Source organism: Pinus tabuliformis, chromosome X (genome assembly GCF_031772625.1).
Source record: "Pinus tabuliformis cultivar Carrire ecotype Pingquan chromosome X, CPIR1, whole genome shotgun sequence".
In the NCBI taxonomy this organism is placed as follows: Eukaryota; Viridiplantae; Streptophyta; class Pinopsida; order Pinales; family Pinaceae; genus Pinus; species Pinus tabuliformis.
In genome coordinates this window covers 1451982058-1452000976 of record NC_142308.1, presented here as the reverse complement: position 1 = coordinate 1452000976, position 18919 = coordinate 1451982058, and the positions used below count along the sequence as shown (strand labels likewise).

At 39.7% G+C, this 18919-nt stretch overlaps 1 pseudogene; it reads left to right on the top strand.

Moving 5' to 3' along the window:
* Positions 1–3079: 3079 nt before the first annotated feature.
* LOC149145485 (splicing factor U2af small subunit B-like) lies at positions 3080–18692 on the top strand (annotated as a pseudogene).
* Positions 18693–18919: the final 227 nt, after the last annotated feature.

Sequence of the window (18919 nt, the reverse complement as noted above, 5' to 3'; positions counted from 1 at the left end):
ACTCGTTCCTGCCCATAGACTCATTCGTATACCCAGAGTAAGAATCCCAATTATATTTACAGAAGGTGCATATGTTACGAATTGATCCAATGTATGGGATTTCTCCAAATAATATTGAACTACCTGTTCCAAAGTTCTATCCTCTGCCTGAATTTCATTCACTTGATAATGATCCACATCTGCAAAAATGACATTGCAATCGGAGATTATGGATGCTCTATCGACAAAGTTTTCTAAATCCTCTTGCAAGATACTAGAGGTACATGTAGGTGTTAATATTATCAGATCGGGACCTTCCTCCTTATCTTTCCGAATAATATGATCCACAACTCTTTTTTGAGATCCACGTGCTAGTACGTGACGATCTACTATACTAGCAGTTGTAGGAGTAAAATTTCTTTCCCGTTCTAACATAGAACACATTACATTAAAATAATCATCTCCTAGAGGAGCATGCATAATGGCATGGACATTTTTGAATGAACTAGCTACTCGTAGAGTTCCAATATGAGCAGGACCAACATACATCCAATGGGCTGATTTCATAAATTGAACCTTATCTCAAATTGATCTGTATTCCCATCTTGCACAACAGATATATCCCTTTATCTCTTACCTATTGTAATCAAATTCCCTTCTGATAAGTATGGTTAAATTATGATAAAAAGGAAAACAAAGTTGGATCTTTTACGAAAGAAAAAAGGGAAGAGCGAACGAAGGGAAAATAGGAACCAATGAAATAAGTCTGGGACGGAAGGATTCGAACCTCCGAATAACAGGATCAAAACCTGTTGTCGTACCGCTTGGCCACGCCTTATTCCCATCCTATTTCCCTATTCATATGCTAATGAATACTTGTATCAATTTTTTTGTCAACCCATTAGTATCCAAGATTCATTAGATCAGATCTCAATTGGGGAAAAAAAATTTGTGGATATTTCAACAAAATAGGTTATTGATGGAATTGGACATAATAGGAGAAACATAAAAAGTGACAAGAATATCCATTCATTGATCATTTTCTATTAGATTGGGTATCTTTTGACAGGAATTAGCTAGGGCATTCATCTGGGGAATATCTGAATGCCAAATTCGTTCTCTCTGCGAACGGGCCGCCGCTTTTGATGAAAAAGGCAGAGAATCAAATTCTTGTTCTTTTGAAAACGATTTTTTAAAGAGTTCTGGACCTAATTCCTTCCGAACTACACGTATCGTACTTTTATGTTTACAGGCTAAAGTTTTAGCACATGATAATGAAAGTATATACTTTATACGATATAAACCATCTCGATCAAAGGATCCACTATAGTAATGAAAAAGATTTCTCCAAATTTGATCGAATCGATCGAGGATATCATCATCTGTTAGACTGGTCCAAGACAATTTACTAATTGGCCGCCTTGATATGTCACAGAATTTTTTGGTAGCCAATAATCCAATTATTGGTAAAATCGAAACTATTGGATCCATTTCATTGGTAATAAGAACGGGGATGAATAACTCATCTAGTGTTTTGGTTCTGACCAAAAGAGGGTTCATCCAAACCCTCAAAAAATAACCTGGAGAAGAAGAACAATTCTTGGATAATTGATGAGAACAGACCCTATACGGTTCGGACCAAAGATGGAAATAAAATTGCCGAAAAATTAGAAGATAATATCTACATTTTTTAACTAGGAGATCAACACCCTTTATAGCTATAATAGGTCTTTCGCCATATCTAACATAGTGAATTTTAGGATCCTTCAATGACCAGATACTTTTCAGTGAATTTCGACGAGAAAAAAGGCATCTGTAATAATGTGCAGCCTTTAGGGTATGGAAAAAAAAAATACCCTAATATAAGATTGCTGGAGGTGTAAGGTTCCCATCATATAGGATGGGATAGCCACCACCAGAGGTGTTCTTAGAATCAGGTGTTCAAGCCAAAGGCTCAGGTGTTCAGGCTGAAGGCTCAGGTGTTGGTGCCACAGACTCAGGTCTTATCAGAATCATTCGGGGCATGTAGCTCAGCGATATAACATTGGGCTTGTAACCTAATGGTCGCAGGTTCGAGTCCTGCTATGCCCAGCTACCACACTGAGCGTTGGATGACCCAGCATAAATGGTATAATTATCAAATGAAACAAATTTTCATTATGCAAAAGCCCACAAAGGCTATAAACTTGTCGCCAATAGTGGCGTTAAAATTCTATTTAATTGTGTGTAATTGTGGATTGTTTAACAAAAGAATGAATAGTCAATTTTGAAAAAACTTTTTGCCAACCTTTTTTTAAAAGATCCGATTCAGAAAAAAACAACTTTGATCGGTGCTTTAAAAGGGGTTTCAGTTCAAACGTGGGTCTTATTCAAACTCGATCTTATCAAGATGACTTACTATCCGAAATGTTTTCCAATAAGAACGAGGAAATTTTACGTCGTATTCAAGATTGGTTTGTAACTGAATGTTTAAAAAACAAAATAGTAAACAAAGACATAGATGGAAGGAGTACCCTTTCTAATTCATCTAAAGAGGAACAAAATATTTATAGGATCTCTCAAATAGATAGTATTTTTTGAAAATGGGATTTGTTGAAAACATATATGCCCTGGTTTTTTACCTTTGGATGGTGTAAATATATTGAAAATATGCTTTTAGATACTCTTTCGGAGATATTACTACATGGCAGTAATCCATTTAAAAAAGTCATATACCAAATGTGTTACCCTTAAGGGTTTGAAATCGAGAACTTGAATATAGATGATCGGCCAAGGGACAACCACTACCAACACTAGGAGGCTGGGAGAGAAAACCTGGTAGCCCTGTAGGCCCACTTAGGCAGGGTGGTAACCTAATAGCTGCTGTAAGCTGCCTTGCTCCCTAACCAAATGATGGACAGCCGTGAGGTTGAGAGTCATGTCTGCTCCCTACAGGTCCAGACGGTACTTACTGTGTGGTCATCCTCCCATACGATAGTTACCAGTGTGGTAAACCTCCCATTTAGGCAAGCAGAGCTTAGTCTTGACTACCTAACATCATCTGTGAATCTGTATCCTACCCCTTGATGGATAACCTCCATGAACTGAGAGTAGTAGTAGGATGAATCCTGATATCCGTCACCATCATGGAAATGAGGTTCCCACAAGCCGGTCCCTAGTCTCATGTGTACTAACGATCTACGTTTCATGTTGTTCGAGGGGTGATGAGAGAGGTGAGGACGGGCGGTGCGCTGTCTCACCGATGAGCTGCCCATCAAGGTATGGCAAAGGGATGAGATGTCTGAGCTAGGGGTTGTACTCCCTGGCTTTAAAAGGAATGTGCTATGCTAAAGTCTAAAATTTTAATGTCAGCCTATTATGTTCAGGGTTGTTTTATTTCTGGAGTTTTTGTTAAATTACTTCGGAGTTATTGGAGGGATATTTGGGATGTTTGGTTTGAAGGTGGGGTGATGGGGCTCCATCAAGGCTGGCTGAAGGTTCAAGGATCAAGGCTGGCCAAATTCAATCGGATTTGCCCTTTAAATAGGCCTTAAACTTAGTAAAGGATCAATAAGGCTTAGGTATTCTTAAGCCTTATTGATCCTTTACTAAGTTTAAGGCCTATTTAAAGGGCAAATCCGATTGAATTTGGCCAGCCTTGATGGAGCCCCATCACCCCACCTTCAAACCAAACATCCCAAAGATCCCTCCAATAACTCCGAAGTAATTTAACAAAAACTCTAGAAATAAAACAACCCTAAACGGAACAGGCTGACATTAAAATTTTAGACTTCAGCATCTATGCACATTCCTTTTAAAGAAAGGGAGTACAACCCCTAGCTCAGACATCTCATCCCTTTGCCATACCCTGATGGGCAGCTCACCGGAGAGATAGCGCACCGCCCCTCCTCACCTCTCCCATCACCCCTTGAACAACATGAAACGTAGATCGTTACTACACATGAGACTAGGGACCGGCTTGTGGGAACCTCATTTCCAGGATGATGACGAATATCAGGATTCATCCTATTACTACTACTCTCAGTTCATGGAGGTTATCCATCAAGGGGTAGGATACAGATTCACGGATGACGTTAGGGAGTCAAGACTAAGCTCTGCTTGCCTAAATGGGAGGTTTACCACACTGATAACTACCGTATGGGAGGATGACCACACAGTAGCTACCGTGTGGACCTGTAGGGAGCAGACATGACTCTCAACCTCACGGCTATCCATCATTTTCTTAGGGAGCAAGGCAGCTTATAGCAGCTATTAGGTTACCACCCTGCCTGAGTGGGCCTACAGGGCTACCAGGTTTTCTCTCCCGGCCTCATAGTGTTGGTAGTGATTGTCCCTTGGCCGATCATCTATATTCAAGTTCTTGATTTCAAACCCTTAAGGGTAACACATTTGGTATATGACTTTTTAAAAGATATATCCCCCCCTCAAGCCTCTCTCTCTGCGGTAAATAACATAGATTATATTTAAAATAAAATGAATAAAAAACAAAGAAGAATGAAGCTATAGGTATAATACAAAAGTGAAATATTGATTAATATCCCCCAAAAAGGGGAACATATATTATAAAATTCACATTAATATTAAAATATTCCTAATTAGACTATCAAAAAATTCAAATGATTTTCATTAAAATTTAAGTGTATACACACCAAAATGATATAAGTAATACCCCCTCTAAGCCTAAAATAAATTCCATTCTAATGACTGTATCATGCCAGAATATTTATAGAATCTGAAAAAGACAAAAAACAATAGCAATAAGGAGGGGGGCTGAAGGAGGAAGCATAGATAGAGGGAAGCTGGTTTGTTGAGAGTCTGGAAGCAGGAAGCTGGAAGCTTGGAGTCACCTGGAAGCTAGAAGCAGGAAGCTGGAAGGAGGAAGTCACACCCAAGATTTTGTTGAGGGTGTGAGAGTGTCAAGATAGGATGGTGTCAGAGTCCTATAGAGTCCTGGAAGCTGGAAGCTGGAATATAGAGGTATTTTAGATAGACTCTATCTTTTTTAGATATATTCCACACTCTATAGACCTATCTGTGGTTAGATACTCCATCAAATTATTTATTCTTGGTTCCAGAAATAGAAGATCAATTGGAATGGGAACAGATAAGATCGAATAAGTATTTTTTTTTACTCTATAACGAAGTGCAACGCAATTATGGAACCAAATTATTAATAAATTTATAGGAGTGGAATATCAATTATTTATCACCTTTCTGGAGAACCCGTAGTGCGATAGTTCGTTCCCTGTGAGTAGAAACAAATATTAAAAAAACTTGACTAGATCCAGAACCAGAATAAGTGCACAAAGGTACCTATCAGAAATTTGATCCAGGTTGCTAGGGACTCGAACCCGGAGCTCGTCGGATGGAGTGGATGATCTGCTCTTCAGTATCAGCAAGAGCGAGAAATCTCTCCCCAAACCGTGCTTGCAATTCTCATTGCACACGACTTTCCCCATGTAATGTATCTATTTCCTATTAGTTCTCGGATAGAAAAATAAAAATGATTCTGAATCGAGGCAATTACTCAAAGAGAATTTCATTGGTCAAATAAGTTTTCTATTTTCAGATCCTGTATCTTTTGCCAGGAATTAGCTAGGGGATTTATCTGGGGAAGCAGCAGGTAAAGCATAATAAGGATCAATAAGGCTTAAGAATACCTAAATATAGTTTAAGGCCTATTTAGAGGGCAAATCCGATTGAATTTGGCCAGCCTTGATCCTTGAACCTTCGGCCAGCCTTGATGGAGCCTCATCACCCCACCTTCAAACCAAACATCCCAAAGATCCCTCCAATAACTCCGAAGTAATTTAACAAAAACTCCAGAAATAAAACAACCCTGAACAGAACAGGCTGACTTTAAAATTTTAGACTTCAGCATAGCACATTCCTTTTAAAGCCAGGGAGTACAACCCCTAGCTCATACATCTCATCCATTTGCCATACCCTGATGGGAAGCTCACTGGAGAGACAGCGCACCGCCCCTCCTCACCTCTCCCATCACCCCTCGAACAACATGAAACATAGATCTTTACTACACATGAGACTAGGGACCGGCTTGTGGGAACCTCATTTCCAGGATGATGATGGATATCAGGATTCATCCTACTACTACTACTCTCAGTTCATGGAGGTTATCCATCAAGGGTAGGATACAGATTCAGGGATGATGTTAGGGAGTCAAGACTAAGCTCTGCTTGCCTAAATGGGAGGTTTACCACATTGGTAACTACCGTATGGGAGGATGACCACACAGTAACTACCGTGTGGACCTGTAGGGAGCAGACATGACTCTCAACCTCACGACTGTCCATCATTTGGTTAGGGAGAAAGGCAGGTTACAACAGCTATTAGGTTACCACCCTGCCTGAGTGGGCCTGTAGGGCTACCAGGTTTTCTCTCCCAGCCTCCTAGTGTTGGCAGTGGTTGTCCCTTGGCCGGTCATCTATATTCAAGTTCTTGATTTCAAACCCTTAAGGGTAACACATTTGGTATATGAATTTTTCCCATCGTTCCCATGAGACGAGAGGGAATGAACCGACTTACCCTCCCTGGACTTCCATCAGTGTTCTGAGCCCCTGTCTGCTCCCTTTCCTATTAGTCTTAAGTAGTAGTGGCTAGGGTATAAAATATCCACTTATACTTCTATACTTAGCTTACCTGACTTAGCTCAGTAGATAATAGGAGTTTCACTTACTGCCAATTGAAACGATTTCTCCCCTGCTAATTTCTCCCCTGCTTAAGACAAGGAAGGAAGACAGCCCCATGAAGTTCATCGTTGTAAGGTCGAAAGAGAGATCCGGGTATCAATCGAGATATCAGTAAGGCACAAGAGATATCGATCAGCAAGCAGTTAGGTGTGGAACTGAATCAAGTGTAGCTAACCGTGGATTCGCTGTGTTACGAACCTCCCTCTTTAGGTTCCATTGTGTGCTTGAGGTGAACGTCCCTAAGCATCTATGTGTGTCCATTGAGCTTGAAGGAATTTTCATTTGTCCAAGACTGTGCCACGAAAGGGGAGGTATGTAGGCAGTTGGGAGTTTCCCGTTCGGATGTGCCTGGTAGGAAGAAGTAAGTAAATGAAATAACTGTAGGAGCCCGGAAGAGGGAAGCGGGCTCGTTCATCTAAGACTAATTGTGAGGATTTCATGGTGACTTGTTGGATCTCTTGAAGTCTATCAAGTGGCTGTTTGGCGATGGATTCTCAAAAGAAACCCCTGCTGAAAGTCAAATTGCGTGCATAGAGTCCCTAGTTCTCGCGGTGAAAGAGACAGTGCCGAAGCCGCTCGAAAAGACAGGATTTGATGGCAACATATAGAATATCTTGGTCAGTCAGTCCTTCTAACGACTCCCTTCTTAAGAAGGGAAGTATGATAATGACTTCTTGATCGGTCAGGTTTCGCTTCCATTTGGTTATATTTCCAACCTGGTGACTTTCCAGACCCTGATATTGCCTTCGGGAATTAGGAGTACAGTCACATTAGTAATAGAAACAGATATCATTCATGCAATATAGAGAAGGTAAGGAGACTCTTAATAGCATAAGATATGGGGAAGGAGGTGAAGAAGAGCAGAATATGTGGGGAAGGATACTTTTTTCCCAACTGAAGTGACAGATGTCAAGCCTTGGTTCAAAATTGAGGCTTTCCTTTTTCACCTTGGCGGAGCTTTTTGAACTTTTAGCTCCTATTTTTCCATTTTCAGGATGCGCAAGTAGGCTCGACCACTATTTACCCACCCACCCCAATCCCCTGAGGCGGAGGTTTTTCTTCCTTGATGCTTATTGGGTGGCCTGGTCGAGCGTTTTCACGTTATAGTGAGTGCTGCCTGCTCTCAAGAAATGTTTCAAAGGCAAGGAGAAATCCCTCACCATATGAATAGTGAGTGTGCACCCCCTCAAGCCTCTCTCTCTGCAGTAAATAACATAGATTATATTTAAAATAAAATGAATAAAAAACAAAGAAGAATGAAGCTATAGGTATAATACAAAAGTGAAATATTGATTAATATCCCCCAAAAATCGGAACATATATTATAAAATTCACATTAATATTAAAATATTCCTAATTAGACTATCAAAAAATTCAAATGATTTTCATTAAAATTTAAGTGTATACACACCAAAATGATATAAGTAATACCCCCTCTAAGCCTAAAATAAATTCCATTCTAATGGCCGTATCATGCCAGAATATTTATAGAATCTAAAAAAGACAAAAAACAGTAGCAATAAGGAGGGGGGCTGAAGGAGGAAGCATAGAGAGAGGGAAGCTGGTTTGTTGAGAGTCTGGAAGCAGGAAGCTGGAAGCTTGAAGTCACGTGGAAGCTGGAAGGAGGAAGCTGAAAGTCATATACCAAATGTGTTACCCTTAAGGGTTTGAAATCAAGAACTTCAATATAGATGATCGGCCAAGGGACAACCACTACCAACACTAGGAGGCTGGGAGAGAAAACCTGGTAGCCCTGTAGGCCCACTTAGGCAGGGTGGTAACCTAATAGCTGCTGTAAGCTGCCTTGCTCCCTAACCAAATGATGGACAACCTTGAGGTTGAGAGTCATGTCTACTCCCTACAGGTACACACGGTAGTTACTGTGTGGTCATCCTCCCATATGGTAGTTACCAGCGTGGTAAACCTCCCATTTAGGCAAGCAGAGCTTAGTCTTGACTCCCTAATGTCATCCGTGAATCTGTATCCTACCCCTTGATGGATAACCTCCATGAACTGAGAGTAGTAGTAGTAGGATGAATCCTGATATCTGTCATCATCCTGGAAATGAGGTTCCCACAAGTCGGTCCCTAGTCTCATGTGTAGTAACGATCTACGTTTCATGTTTTTCGAGGGGTGATGGGAGAGGTGAGGAGGGGCGGTGCGCTGTCTCTCCGGTGAGCTACCCATCAGGGTATGGCAAAAAGATGAGATGTCTGAGCTAGGGTTTGTACTCCCTGGCTTTAAAAGGAATGTGCTATGTTGAAGTCTAAAATTTTAATGTCAGCCTGTTTTGTTCAGGGTTGTTTTATTTCTGAAGTTTTTGTTAAATTACTTCGGAGTTATTGGAGGGATCTTTGGGATGTTTGTTTTGAAGGAGCTATATCCTCAATCATAACTTGAAAATGAATGATGCCCACATTGCTGAGGAGGCCATATTTGGAAAGATTATCTACCACAATGTTTTGTGACCTGCAAATGTGTGTAAAATGTACTTATGTAAACCATGATTACAAGACTTTGATCCGACACATCTAGTTGCATAAAAGAGGAGGGAAAATTTTGATTTATCATTAATCCAATCATATGATGCTTTAGAGTAGCCAAAAACATGTAAATAGTCGATACTAATTCTTATAGCACAAAGAAGCGATCCCCACATCACTGTAATTTCAGCCCAAGTGTTGGCTCAAAGGCCACAGGACGAGAACATGAATACATTTATGTTTTCTTGAAGAAGGATATGCACCCTACATCCACTTCCTTCAGAGTTAGTCATGCCATCCAAAAATCTAGTAAGAAGGTTCAAGCCTAGCAAGGAGGGATCCAGAATCTAACGCTGAGAATAGATGGGAGATGGACCATATTCCATGAAAAATGTACAAATGGTATAACATATTTTGTCCCGTTCGAGGGGCCTATCCTAAAATATGACCGAGTTGCAAGATCACCAGATAATCCACATAATAAATAAGGAGAGTGTTCTGAAGGTTTTCTGTGCTGAAAGAAAATCAAGTATACAAAATTCAAGCGAGGGGCACATACAAATAGATAAAATGGAAAATAGGAAAGTTACCTTATGCCAGAGAAATCTTGAGACCCAGGAAGTGATGAAGAGATGATAGGAATCTTTGTATGATTTCTTTCAAGTACAACGACATCCACGTCCATGGAAACCTATTCTGTGGAGGTTGTCCTAGGATAGAATCTTGTTCCTCAACAAAAGCCATCCAGAAATCTTGATCTTCAGTAGCATACACCAATTCTAATGTGACATATATATAACATTAGGTGTAGTTGAACTAGGTTTAAAAGATATGTAGTAGTTGACTATTTGTTAAACTAAATCAAGATTGCACAACTATTACAACAAGGCAAGGTGTAGCTGAAGTAATAAATAATCTCGATTAAGAAAATAAAGAAGAAGATGAGGTGATGGAAAATGGAGAAGAGATGGATCGGAAGGTGGTGACAGGGAACACATCTTGCCAATTGTGCAAGAGCATAGATTGCAAATCGGGTAAATTTATGGAACTATTGAAGGAATTACAGAACTCTCTAGCAAACATTCTTGGTGCTTTCATTCAGATATTAGGGCCTACATCGATGGAGAGTAGCAAGAAAAGGGCAGTAGATATGTACGAAAGGAAACCAGTGGAATAAGTTTAAGAAAGTTGAAGGGACCAATGGGGTGAGAAGAATGACGATGGAGCATCACCACAATAAAAACAAACCCACAATAAATTATGGTATAAGTTAGCTGTATTTGGTTTTTAATATTAATTTAAGTTGTACTTTTCCATCAAGTTGTGTGTCTCTCCCTGTGCAGAACTCAAAATAATCTTAATAGTATAGTGAGTTACCATGAAAATAATAGTGAGTGGATTTATTTTCTTTTTTAATAGTATAGTGAGTTACCCTGAAAATAATAGTGAGTGGATTTATTTTCTGTTTTGTCCTTTATGTATAGTCGTATTTTATAGAGCTCACAATTTCTTTAGAAAATAATAGAAATTTAGGTAATATTTTGAATAAATCTAACATAGTTTTTTGAAAATACTAATTACAATAGTATAGATTCAATATTTTGGGTGCCACAATGTTCTAGCTGATGTTGAATCCATTTCCACCATCATTATAAGATTCAAACAACCCATATTATATTTTTTTTTCTTCGCCAGATTTTGACCCAGAAAAATATTTCTCCATAAAATTTTAACCTCGGTAAACAAAGCCGCCTTAAATATATTGCAATGATACTACATAATATACCAGCAAGTTTGAAGATATTATTGCTTGGTATTACATGTAAATTGTGTGGATATATAAAGTATTTTCGAAAATTTCAAGATGATCTCAAATTTCCACTATTAAATACTCGGAAGAACCATTGAGACCTCTAATACATCATGCACGTTGGGCTTGTTCATCATAGGCATTCCTATATCGACCGAAGGTGGATGGGCCCATGGGGTGCCGTTGATTTTTATTTTATGTTTTAAATGAATGTCGTAGATTTATTCTCAATGGAATATTCCAGTAGATGCTTCGTCTGGGTCGCAGATTGGCGGCTCAGGCACGAGAGAGCATGAAGCATTACGCATATTGCCACTGGTAATATGGATTTGAGATACCTAAAGACATTTTATTGATTGCGCAAACGTGGCCATGTAATCTAAAATGCCATGCCATGTCTCGGATCCACTACTGATTTTATGATACATTGTTGGTTTAATGAAGGCGTTTGAAATTGAAATGCCATTTCCCACCTGTTGGATTATACTGTACCAGATATTGGATTGGATTGAGATTGTTTTTGACGTCTGCACAATAGGCCAAACATATTTGTCATGCTTGTATTATCAAACATGTATCAAGATGCGCGACATGATCACCTCTGGCCTGGATCCACAGGGTCAGGCCATGGATCTTCACAAAGTCTAGGAACATTTTGAGGACTTTTTTGTTGAAAATGTAATTTCAACGCAGCTGTACTGCGCTCCCCAAAACCGCGAGCATGAAACCACAAACCAGCTTCAGGGATATGGCACTGCCATCCAGCGAAAAGCAGTTTCCGTATTTTTGGCTCCGATGCGATTTGGTGAAGACGCGTGGCTCTCACCTGACATCAGCATCTCTGACATATCGGGAGGTAAAGCTCAGCATTAAAGTGGCTTCCGATATCTTTCTCCACTGTCGGATTTACTTCACCGCTCTCCACCGTTGATCCACCAAAGCTGCATACGAGGTGCATTAAAAGGCTTGCGTGGATTAAATTTTTGAGTTTGACCGCCGTAGAAGAAGAGTTATGGAATTTAATATTGATACGTAGATTTAGGTGGCCATTTTAAATATGGGTATGGGCACGTTTCAATATATGTTTTTTTTTATATAGCACGTAAGTTTTTTTTATGTAAAAGGTATGGAGCATTTAAAGATAGGTATGGTCGTTTTTTTACGAAACATAATACAAAAAAAAGGGAGCTCGTATATATGTTTTGTGTGTTGACTTTTATTGTGTGGTTGTTGCACACGGGAGGAATAGAACAACTGGTGTTCGCAGCAGCGAGAGAGAACCAGAGATGTATGCACAGCAGTGCTCAAAATATACTTTGTAAAGTTCTGTTTTGACTTTTGTAATGGAACGGTGGTGAAATGAGAATGTTTTGTGTGCTGAAGATTTTGTAATATCCATGAGCGCATTTTTGTAAGCCTGTGTAAATTTTTTTACAGCAGTAAACTTATGTAAACTTTTGTTACAGTAGTAAGTTGTTTTTCACAGCAGTGAATATAAAAAGGATTTTACAGTGGTAAATCCCTCTCAGAAAAAGAGGATGAAGTTTGTATCAGTTTTTAATGAATAGAATGTTTTATGATGGTGAAATACTCTGTCTCTCAGTGAAATTTTTTTTAAGTCTTCCTGTGCACAAAAAGATCCTGGAGTAAAGTAAAACAGAGCATTGCCTCTGTGTTTTATTTTCTTGGTTTTTGGTATTTTCCCCATCAAAAATACCCAACAGTGGTATCAGAGCAGGACCAGGCTCTTTAAAGAAGTTAAAGAAGCTGAAGGGAGAAGGTTGTTGCTGCAGCAAAACTTCTCAAGCAGACAGAAGACTTAGACAACGAAGGATTCAGGTATTCTTCATAGCTATCTTGTTTGTTATTGAAGAGACAGTCAGTTTTTAAAATACACAGTCAAGGAATGGCTAGCACAAGCACTGGTATGGGTATGTTTAATACCCAGCTCCCACAGTTTAATGGGAATAACTATGACTAATGGTCAATAACTATGAAAGCCTTGCTTGCTTCCCAAGACTTATGGGAAGTAGTTGAAGATGGTTTTGAAGAACCAGCAGATGAAACTGAGTTCAATGCATTAACTCAGGGAGAGAAGGATCTGCTGAAGAGCAATAGGAAGAAGGATTCAAAAGCCCGTGTGTTGTTGTATCTAGCAGTAGACCAGAGTATATTTCCAAGGTTAGCAGCAACTAAGACAGCAAATGAAGCATGGGAAACCCTTAAGACAGCCTATCAAGGCATGGAGAGAGTGAAGACAACAAAACTACAATTGCTGAGAAAGGATTTTGAGAATCTGTGCATGAAGGAGTCAGATAACATTGACTCATTCTTCACTCATGTGATTGGTGTAATCACACAAATGAGAACTCATGGAGAAACCATTGAAGATAGAAGGATTGTGGAGAAAATATTGAGGGTCTTACCCTCAAGGTTTGATGCCATAGTCACCACCATTGAAGAGACAAAGGATCTCTCAAACTATTCAGTTGATGAGCTACATGCATCACTGATAACACATGAGCAGAGGTTCAGTAGGAATGAAAACTCATCTCTTGAGCAAGCCTTCAAGACCCAGATGTCCTTTGGAAGAGGAAGAGGTCAAGGAAGAGGAAACCGAAGAGGAAGAGGCAGAAGCCAGAACAGAGGTGGAAGGAACAGCCCATCAAATGCACAAGGAAGAGGCAGCAATCCAAATCAGAACCAAGGTCAAGGCAGCAGCCAACAAAGAGATCAGTATCAGGCTCAAGGACAAAGGTATGATAAATCTAATGTTCAATGCTATTATTGCAAAAAGTATGGACATTATGCTAGTGATTGTAGAAAGAAACAACATGATAAGAACAGCAGACAAAATGCAAATGTTAGAAGAGAAAACAATAGTCAAGAAAATGTCCTGTTAGCTTGTAACATGGCTGAAACACATAGTGAGGACATATGGTTTTTAGACTCAGGTTGCAGCAACCATATGATAGGGAATATAGCCGTCTTTTCAGCCTTAAATCGGAATTTGAAATCAGAGGTCACACTAGGAACTGATAGTAAAGTGTCTGTTATGGGAAAAGGGGAGGTAAAAATATTTACAAAACAAGGAGAAAGGAAAACCATAGCAGATGTCTACTATGTCCCCGAAATGAGATGTAACCTATTGAGTGTTGGACAGCTTATCCAAAAGGGTTACAATGTTTACTTTGTAAATGATGTGTGCACCATCATGGATATACCACCCAGAAAAAGATGCATTGCTGAAGTGAAGATGACAAGGAACAGGATGTTCCCTCTCCGGATCAGGGTAGACATGAAGAACAAAAGGGAAATGGCAGCAGTCACCCAAGAGGCCTTCCAAAGCGTGCCAAAGGATGAGAACTGGTTATGGCACTTGAGATTCGGGCATCTAAATTTTGGAGGTCTAAACTTATTGAGCAGAAAAGGAATGGTAAAGGGATTACCATTGATAGAGAAGCCGGACAGCCTTTGTGAAGGTTGTATATTGGGCAAACAACATAGAGAAAATTTTCCATCAGGGAAAAGCATAAGGGCAAAGACACCCTTAGAGATTATCCACTCAGATTTGTGTGGACCAATGCAAGCTCCATCATTAGCTGGCAGCCTATATTTCTTGACATTCATTGATGATTTTACAAGAAAGACTTGGATATATTTCCTCAAGAACAAAAGTGAAGTCTTTGAGAAATTCCAAAATTTCAAAGCACTTGTGGAGAAGCAAAGCAGGCTGCACATAAAAGTATTGAGAACTGATAGAGGAGGTGAGTATATCTCAAATGAATTCCTAAAGTTTTGTAGAGAAAATGGAATACATAAACAGTTCACAACTCGGTACACTCCGCAGAAAAATGGAGTTGCTGAAAGGAAAAACATAACCATCATGGAGATGGCAAGGAGCATGTTGAAGGCAAAGCATTTGCCAAATGAGTATTGGGCTGAAGCTGTACATTGTGCAGTTTATATATTGAACAGGTGTCCTACAAAAGCAGTCATGAACAAAGTGCCAGAAGAGGCATGGAGTGGGAGAAAGCAATGTGTCATCCACTTGAGAGTTTTTGGGTGTGTGGCCTATGCACACATACCAGATCAGCTAAGGAGGAAGTTGGACAGCAAAGGGGAGAAATGCATCTTCATTGGATACAGTGATGAATCCAAAGCCTACAGGTTGTACATCCCATCTACCAAGAAGTTCTTTGTAAGCAGGGATGTTCAATTCATTGAGGAGGAAGCTTGGGATGGAAGCATAGAGAAAACAGTGAATGTCAAGAGCTGTTTGTCTCATGATGAAGATGAAGAGGAAGTGGCTGAAGTACATCCCCAAACAGCAGCGCCAACACAAGGACAGCAAGGGACACCATTGAGGATTAATGAGAGTGCTTCTCCAAGCACACCACAAGGAGGAAATTCAAGTGCATCCTCAAGCACTTGCACACCAAGTGAAAGAGGTAAGAAATTTAGAAATCTAAGTGACATTTATGATGAAGGAATGAATTCCTTATTTGCCTTGTTTTGTCATGTTGATGATCCTATTCATTTCGAAGATGCAATTAAAGATAGGAAATGGATAGAAGCTATGGATGAGGAGATCAATGCCATAGAGAGAAACAAAACATGGGATTTGGTTGAGTTACCAAAAGGCAAAGAAGTCATTGGTGTGAAATGGGTCTACAAGACCAAGAGAAATGCTGAAGGCAAGATTGAAAGGCATAAAGCAAGGCTGGTTGTCAAAGGCTACAAGCAGCAGTATGGAAGAGATTTTGAGGAGACTTTCGCCCCGGTTGCAAGAATGGAAACCGTGAGAATAGTGTTGTCCATAGCAGCTCAAAACAAATGGAAAGTCTACCAAATGGATGTGAAATCAGCATTCCTAAATGGAGTGTTAAAAGAAGAGGTTTATGTTGAACAGCCTCTCGGCTATGAGAAGAAAGGTGAAGAGCACAAAGTGTGCAGATTGAAGAAAGCTCTTTATGGGCTGAAGCAAGCGCCAAGAGCATGGTACAGCAGGATATATTCATATCTATTGGATAATGAATTCGACAAGTGTGAAGGAGAACCCACAGTCTACATCAAAGAAAAAGATGGTAAAATTTTAATTGTTGTCTTGTATGTTGATGATGTGATTTTCACAGGTAATGATGATCAGCTCATTAAGAATTTTAAATCAGTCATGAAGGATGAATTTGAAATGACTGACATGGGTTTGTTGAGATACTTCTTAGGCATAGAAGTAGATCAAAATGAAAAAGGAATTTTTATATCTCAAACAAGATATGTAAATCAAGTTTTGGGCAGATTTAACATGCAAGAGTGCAAGGCAGCAATCACTCCCACAGTGATGGGATTAAAGCTCAGCAGAGAGGACAGCAGCAAGGATTTTGATCCTAGCTTGTATAAAAGCATTGTGGGCAGCCTTATGTATTTAACAGCAACTAGGCCTGATTTAATGTATGTTGTTAGTTTGATTTCCAGATTCATGGAGAGGCCGAAGGAGGCACATTGGCAGGCAACAAAGAGAATTTTGAGGTATGTCAAAGGTACCAAAATGTTTGGAATTTTATATCATGCCTCAGAACATTCAGATTTGGTTGGATACACTGATAGCGATTGGGCTGGAAGTGTAGATGATCGGAAGAGCACTTCCGGTTATGTATTTCATATGGGTTCAGGAGCCATTTCATGGGCTTCTAAGAAGCAGTCCATTGTAGCATTGTCTACAGCAGAGGCTGAATATGTGGCAGCTACAACAGCAGCATGTCAAGCAGTGTGGATGAGAAGGATGTTGAGAAGCTTAGGCCAAGAGCAGGAAAAAGCGACAGTGATCTTTTGTGACAATAGCTCAGCTATTGCATTGTCAAAGAATTCAGTGTTTCATAAGAGAACGAAACACATTGATACAAGGTTTCACTACATCAGAGAATTGGTGAACAATGGAGAAATTGTCCTAGAACATTGCAGGACTCAAGAACAGGTTGCAGACATCTTGACAAAGCCACTTGATCAGAAAAGCTTTGAATTTTTGAGAAAGTGTCTCGGTATGACCGAATGCCCAGCTGTTGAAATTAAAGGGGAGTGTTGAAAATGTAATTTCAACGCAGCCGTACTGCGCTCCCCAAAACCGCCAGCATGAAACCACAAACCAGCTTGAGGGATATCGCACCGCCATCCAGCGAAAAGCAGTTTCCGTATTTTTGGCTCCGATGCGATTTGGTGAAGACGCGTGGCTCTCACCTGACATCAGCATCTCTGACATATCGGGAGGTAAAGCTCAGCATTAAAGTGGCTTCCGATATCTTTCTCCACCGTCGGATTTACTCCATCGCTCTCCACCGTTGATCCACCAAAGCTGCATACGAGGTGCATTAAAAGGCTTGCGTGGATTAAATTTTTGAGTTTGACCGCCGTAGAAGAAGAGTTATGGAATTTAATATTGATACGTAGATTTAGGTGGCCCTTTTAAATATGGGTATGGGCACGTTTCAATATATGTTTTTTTTTATATAGCACGTAAGTTTTTTTTATGTCAAAGGTATGGAGCATTTAAAGATAGGTATGGTCGTTTTTTTACGAAACATAATACAAAAAAAGGGAGCTCGTATATATGTTTTGTGTGTTGACTTTTATTGTGTGGTTGTTGCACACGGGAGGAAAAGAACAACTGGTGTTCGCAGCAACGAGAGAGAACCAGAGATGTATGCACAGCAGTGCTCAAAATATATTTTGTAAAGTTCTCTCTTGACTTTTGTAATGGAACGGTGGTGAAATGAGAATGTTTTGTGTGCTGAAGATTTTGTAATATCCATGAGCGCATTTTTGTAAGCCTGTGTAAATTTTTTTACAGCAGTAAACTTATGTAAACTTTTGTTACAGCAGTAAGTTGTTTTTCACAGCAGTGAATATAAAAAGGATTTTACAGTGGTAAATCCCTCTCAGAAAAAGAGGATGAAGTTTGTATTAGGTTTTAATGAATAGAATGTTTTATGATGGTGAAATACTCTCTCTCAGTGAAATTTTTTTTAAGTCTTCCTGTGCACAAAAAGATCCTGGAGTAAAGTAAAACAGAGCATTGCCTTTGTGTTTTATTTTCTTGGTTTTTGGTATTTTCCCCATCAAAAATACCCAACATTTTTTGAAGACATTTTCGAGGAGCTTAACAAGTTCAAGGAGATCGAAAACATAAATACTTCTGGTAACCTTGCTGATCACATGGTCGAAAATGTTTACATCTATTTTAAAGAAGAACAATAGGCGGCGGTCGCTTTCAAGGCCATGCAAGGTAGCTTTTATTACGGTTGGCTAATTATTGTTGATTTTTCCCCTGTTATAGATTTTTGTGAAGCTACGTGTAGGAAATTTGAAGCAAATAAATGCAACCTAGGTGGTTACTACAATTTCATGCATTTCAAGAAGATAAATAATGATTTGTTCAGAAAGCTGTTTGACCGATTTCGGAGGTTCAATGGTCATCGTAGCTTGAGCAGGAGCCAAAGTGTGAGTCCACTCCCTTCTCCTCAGTCTCACCTGTATAATGACTGCGGGAACAAGGGGAGGTATGGCGATCAAGATTATAGAAGCAGTGATAAAGACATGCAACGAAGCGTTGTTAGAAGGACGTAGCGCTGCAGCCCGAGGCAGAATCGAAGCCCAATCAAGGATGGGACTGTAGAGAGGAGGGCCAGAATCGAAAAGTGGAATAGGGAAACTTAAGAACAAGATGCATCCTTTTCTTACAATTATATCCATCCATGAATGGATTCTTTGTTAGAATTAATGGAGATTAGGTGACTAGTGTTAAGTAGTTGTGATTGTACTTTTCTTGGACATTCAGTTCTCATTCAAGGATTTGATTTACTATCCCTAACTAAGTGTATCCGAAGCGGCATATTTGCTTGTAGGAGCTCTTCGTGATCCGCACCTGTGAGCTCCTCTAGTGT